The sequence below is a fragment of the Lathyrus oleraceus genome, chromosome 6 (genome assembly GCF_024323335.1).
Source record: "Lathyrus oleraceus cultivar Zhongwan6 chromosome 6, CAAS_Psat_ZW6_1.0, whole genome shotgun sequence".
Classification (NCBI taxonomy): domain Eukaryota; kingdom Viridiplantae; phylum Streptophyta; class Magnoliopsida; order Fabales; family Fabaceae; genus Lathyrus; species Lathyrus oleraceus.
In genome coordinates this window covers 113,093,506-113,099,887 of record NC_066584.1, presented here as the reverse complement: position 1 = coordinate 113,099,887, position 6,382 = coordinate 113,093,506, and the positions used below count along the sequence as shown (strand labels likewise).

The 6,382-nt window shown below is 36.4% G+C and overlaps 1 long non-coding RNA gene across 1 annotated transcript; it reads right to left on the bottom strand.

The window, feature by feature from the left end:
- Positions 1 to 4,050: 4,050 nt before the first annotated feature.
- Positions 4,051 to 5,990, bottom strand: LOC127092328 (uncharacterized). Its single transcript, XR_007792156.1, has 2 exons — positions 5,547 to 5,990; positions 4,051 to 4,241 (listed from the first exon to the last, which is right to left on the bottom strand). It is a non-coding gene; the product is annotated as an uncharacterized LOC127092328 (long non-coding RNA).
- Between the last annotated feature and the right edge of the window lie 392 nt (positions 5,991 to 6,382).

Sequence of the window (6,382 nt, the reverse complement as noted above, 5' to 3'; positions counted from 1 at the left end):
CAATGACATATTTAATTAGGCCTTTAATTAAATATGCTCCCACTATTTTACTCAAAACAAATGACCCTTATCATTTGATTCGGAAAATCCCGTTGGAAGATTTTCTAGTGGGTCGAGATCCATATTTCACTTTGTTCTAAGTCCGCGTAGACGGATTACACAAAACTAGGTTATTTAGGTAGGAACTCCTTCCAATTGTATCTAATACAACTCTCGAATATTTTAGTTGGGTGAATAACTCCTTATTCCAATCCATCACATGGATCATGTCCAACTCTTGCTTCTAAACACATATAATCTTATTATAATTTGTTTAGTTAAGTTTGACCCATTGTTTTAGCAATTGGATATTACAATTATCCCATCGCACCTTACTAATATAGAACATGCACCTCGCGTAGGCGAAACCTACATTATCCGATACTAGTCTTGATGAGTGCTAAAACTTGGAAAGCATAAACTTAATATTTAATTTGAGGGAATTGCAATTATTCTGATCTCACCGGCTTATTTATCATATAAATTGTCTCTCACATGCATCAACATACATAATGAAATAGTTATGGCCCCTAGCGCAATTATTCGCCCAAGCCAATGAGAGAACCTAAGCTAACCTAATAACGATCTAAGCTTCTCCAAGCAAGACCTTCAAGGTTGTCCTTCTTTGATATTGAATTCTTCTCTTTCTTCATAACATTCCATTACATAAAAGAAACTCGTTTTACATACGAGGGATTGAGATGAGAAAAGAAGTTACATTAAGAGATTAAAAGGAGAGGCACGACACGCAGGTCGTATTTCAAAACCCAAAACAAAATATAGGAAAACTAAGGCCATAACTGATCACCACAAGGCAATAATAATAAACACATTATTATTATTAATTTTAATTCCTTTAATTAATTAAAACCAAATTAAATTTCGGCGACCGATCACACTACACAGAGTTAGCTGGTGGTCCGCTGCCCGGTCAACGGGAATTCTTGCGCAGTCACAAAACAGAAACCCCGAGAATTCTGACTCTGTGAATGTGACGACCGTCACAAGCATGTTACGACCGTCACGTCCAGCTGGTTACGATTGTCACAGGCCCATGACGAACGTCACACGACCAAAATAACAGAAACACCTAGAATTCTGAATTTGTGAATGTGACAACCGTCACAAAGCATGTTACGATCGTCACGTCCAGCTTGTTACGATCGTCACAGACCCATGACGAACGCCACGCAGCCAAAATCAGCGCTTTTGAAACAGTCAACAAATGTGATCCAACAAGCCCTCAATTCACAACTCTTTGACGACACAACCCTTGTGCCGTCACTAACCCTAATGCACCAATTTCAGACCGTCAAACACACCTCGATTGTTGATTCAGTATGATTGATCAACAGGTCATTGCTTCACCATACTAATGTCGGATTCCGAAGCAAATGACCATTGATCGCTCAAAGGAAAATAACCATTAAGTGTTTGAATGAACGAAACATAAACAGTATATCATATATACCGCATTTTGCATTAGGATTACTTATATCATATATAACTTGATCGATCTCAATTGCGTAACCTATGGACGATCGATGTATCGCTGCTTCACCATACTAATGTCGGTTCCGAAGCATAGTCAACATCAATCATCCAAATCGTACACATATGATGCCAAATTTAATTACTCGTTTATTCTTTGATTCGTTCTGCCTTTTAATCATATTAATACAAAAAATAAACAACTATCAGATGCATGGTTTCGTAAGTGGCTCTGATACCACTGAAGGAGATTGACAATCCAAAACGCAACGGAATTTAAAATTTCTCCTTTAGTGATCCTTACGAATGGGCATGATCAGTGATAAAATAGTTACCTCTTGTGACGTTTGAAACCTTTGATGCAGATCTATGGAGCGATCACGAACGTTGAACGACGACAACGCCTCTACTCAATCCACATGAACGGATTCCTTCAATCTCAGTGCTAGCTACTACGAATGAAGGCTTTGAGTGAGTGAGTGTGAGAGAGAGAGAGAGAGAGAGAGAAAACGAAATTGCAACTGCACTAAATGCTTCTGCACAAGGGTTCTATTTATAGACCCACTTATGTGGGCTACAAGCTAAAAAGTCCACTTAAGTGTATGTGGCCCATATTTTATAATATGCCAAAATCACTTAAGCGCGTGGTACCTTACCATATTTCGTATTCTACTTAAGTACATCGTACCTTACGATGTTCTACAATTCACTTAAGTGCACCGTACCTTACGGTGTTCCTTAGGTTACTCTATCTCTCATCAATCCGTCCTTTGTGTGTGACCCTGTAGGTTTTCGCGACATTGGCAATTATATTAAATCATGCATTTAACATAATAAACAGTGAGCGGTATCTAGCAACACATCACTGCTACCCAAGACACGAAAGTGTCATGTGATCTGAAAAATCCTTTTGTGATAATACTTATATGCACAATTACCCTTTTGCCCTTATGTCTATATTGAACACAAGGCATAGACCGTGTCATTCTTGTCCAGTTTAATATTGGGCCCATAGACATTTATCCTGTTACGCAGGATGGGCAAATTCCATCTAGGTCACTCATGTCCCTTAGCATGCTTCGTGGAGTACCCATCAACTGTCTTTATGGTCATCCAGTTACGGACAACGTTTGATCAGCAATAAAGCACTCGACTCTACATCTAGAGTCCATAGTGGTTTCAGGCCGAAGGGTGGTATACATCATTATCACCATGAGAATAACTTATGACACTTTGCATAACATTCTATATAGTATTCTCATAGCGGGTCAATCCAGTATAAATATTACTCTTAATATTCATACCTATGTTTAAGACTTGATAACTCCTTATCCATGATCCATGAGATGTGATCATCAGTCTATATACATAATAGTCTTAATGCTTTAATGTTATCCCACTTCACAATAAAGCTTGACTACGGATACTTTAAGAATAGTGTCCTTATGTTTAATGTGATCTCATGATTAAGTCATACTTGATACATTAAACGGACTAGCTATCCTAGGGACTTTATTAAACAATCATAATAAAGAAAAAGTCTTTTATTATTAATAAATAATTCGATACAAGTACCAAAAGTATTGGCCTCTAGGGCTTACACCAACACTTGAAGCCTTGAAGGTTGCATCATGGTGTTTAGTCATTGCCCAAACCCTAATTCTTGGTCTTAAAGAAAGGTGAATCTTGTGGTTTATTTTGAAGGATTATAAAACCCTAGCTATGCTCATGGCATTGATGTTTGTTGCCTACTTGGTTTGAGGTTTGATTATTGTTTGACCGGAAATTTGACTTGGCCTAAACCCTAATCCCTGATCTTGGCATTTGGGGTTAAGGATTTATCAAGGTCACTTGGTCAATCTTGGGGTTCATTTGTTTGAGTAATTCTCTTTGTAGAGTGACCATATTGGCCTTTGTTTTTGCTTGAACAAGCTCATAGGTTGATAATTTTGATTATGGCATTTGTTTGATTAAGTTGAGGTTCATGCATTCACTGTTCATTGTTCATGTCTCATTGCAAGTTGCCATAGGACTTGCATTTCATTGATTCAATTTATCCTAGGTCATGGCATAGTTCATGGGTGCATGGTGCAATCTTCAAATGCAAGTCATTTGGTTGCTTGGCTTACAAATTTTGTTTAACATTTTGATCCATTCATCCATTGCCCATTTATTTCAAGATTCATCACAAGCATTATACATGAAAGTGCATGAATTTTACCTAAGATGACTATTGATCAACTGTTGACTGTTTGGACATCCCGTTGATCAAAGTCAACAAATCAAATTGTGATTTTTCTAAGCCTTGTAGCATTCTCATTTCCATTTCCATGTCAATTACCATTAGATTTCTTTAGGCCATGACATTGATCATAGTCCATTTGGTTGATCCTTTTCCATTTACATTAACCAAAGTTTATATGGAATTAAGGCATTGGACATGAAGAAAAGGCATCCATTTCATATAGAATTCATAAATTCATTCCATACATTTGATATAGAAAAACAAGTGAAATTTGATTTAATCTTGAATCATAAATTGCATTGATCAATGTTCATTACATAAGTATAGTTTGCTTTTGCATTTACAGTCACATGTTACATAGCTTTACAATACTTGTTTTGAATCAAAATAGAAAAATAAAATCACAGCCCTTGTCTCCGTACTTCTACACTTCCATTGGCCATGCTTGTCTTGGACCTACAAACATCTACATTTAACAATCAATCATCAAGCAATCATCATAGAAGAACCAATGCATATCAATCCAACAAATTGGTTTACAGCAATTCAGAACATGTCTAATATTCATTAGCAAACCAAGCCAAGGAAAATCTAATCATATTCATAACCACAAACAAAATGGCCATATATACCATTACAACCAGCCCAAACCAAGTTCATACTAACATCCAATAACACAGATTAACCAAGCATCATATACACATTCCATAGAATCACAAACAGCCCTAGCATATACAGTCATTCACAACATATTTCTTTCAACCTAAACATTCAAAAACCAAGCATAACATCAGACATTTCGAGTAACATATCAAACTAAGCAAGGTTCATTAGCTGCTAACAATTTCACACAACAGACAGCATATTGCTGACCATTTTAGCATCCAAAGTAACCATCGAGTTTCACAACCCGAACTACCATTTCACCACTAGAAATGCAAAACATGGAAACAATACATACATGACCAAACCAAATATAACATTAACAACAAATTATGTACTTTCAACATCAATATAGCAACAAATCATCCATCACATTACAGAGCTAACAACATCCTGTAGCAGTGAAGCATTTCTAGTTATACATCATGAATAAATCCCAACAGGTTAGTCAACCAAGGCATTACAAAGCACAGACATCATAGTAGCAGGGCACGAGTTGACTTAGCCATTTTTCACTTGCATCTAACTGAAGTAGACCACATCAACTAACATTTCCACCTAAAAAATCGAGTTTCATTAACTGATATGGACTTAACATTTCCAATAACAGAAAATGTTTAACTAACATATATTTTCATACTCATCATATAACAGAAAATTGGACTAAATCATTTCAGCACTAACTCATATTCACTCGATTTCAGAAATCATTTAACAAACCTAACTAACATCCAATTCCATCTCTAACTGATTCAAAAAAGTTAGTTAGCTCCTAACAAATTTCAATTGAATTTAACTAACAGAGTCCACTTCTGTTAACTCATCCTTATCTATAAATTCACATCATTATTCATTCTTCTTGATCTCAATTCATTCATTCAATTACTCAAATTCATTTCACAATCCTTCAAAACCCACTCTCGAGCTCTCTCACACATATTCACACACACCTCTCAATCCTCTCATACACACGAACTCGAATCTCAATCTTAGAACACAAGACTCGATAATAGAAGGAGAAACATAAGGTTGAAGAGGAAGAAGAAGAAGAATAAGAAGAAAAAGGTAGAACAAGAAGGAAGAGATGAAAAGGATTCAGAAGAGATACTTGAAGTTTGTCTCCCTCTGCATCTTCTCCGCCAGTAAGTTTTTGTTTTCCGTCGCTGTTTGCCTCATTTTAGCCACCGAGATGTAGGTTTGAGCTAGAGGAATCAAAGACCTAACCCCTAGGGCTTTGATTCCAGGTGTGTAGAGTTTAAATTTACATTTCGTATGTTAGGGTTCTTATACATTGGTTTTGATTCGTGTAACTGGTGAAGAATTACGGAAATTAGACGTTGGATATGCACTCAGGGTAATAAGAGGAAGAATATGATATAGTTTGTTGGTGGTTTAAGGCTTCTCCACTGTCGGAGGCAACCTCCGATGAGACGGAGGATAACTTTCATATTAGGAGGGAAACTTGAACTTGAATTTCATTGGAAGCATGAGAAACACGTGACTGGAATTGCAATGCAGGAACCTGATCCTTTCCCCTTTCCCTCATGTTTGTATGGGTTATCTTCTGTCCTTGGGCACCAAACTTTTACTATATGCACCCCATAATCACTTCAATACCCCTGGTTCACACAAGACTCAAGGTTAAATGGGCTTGCAATGGGCTTGACGCCCACTATTGCTTTTCACTCCCCATTCAGGACCTGCAACCCCAGTTACACTTTATTTTTGTTTATTATTTCCACTTTTGTTTTTTATGTCATAATTAGGTTAGGTTTTAGGATTTAATTAGGTTAATTAGAAATTAGATTAGGTTTTAGGACTTAATTAGATTAATTAGAAATTAATTAGGTTTTAGGACTTAATTAGGTTAATTAGAAATTAGATTAGGTTTTAGGACTTAATTAGGTTAATCAGAAATTATATTAGGATTTAGGACTTAATTAG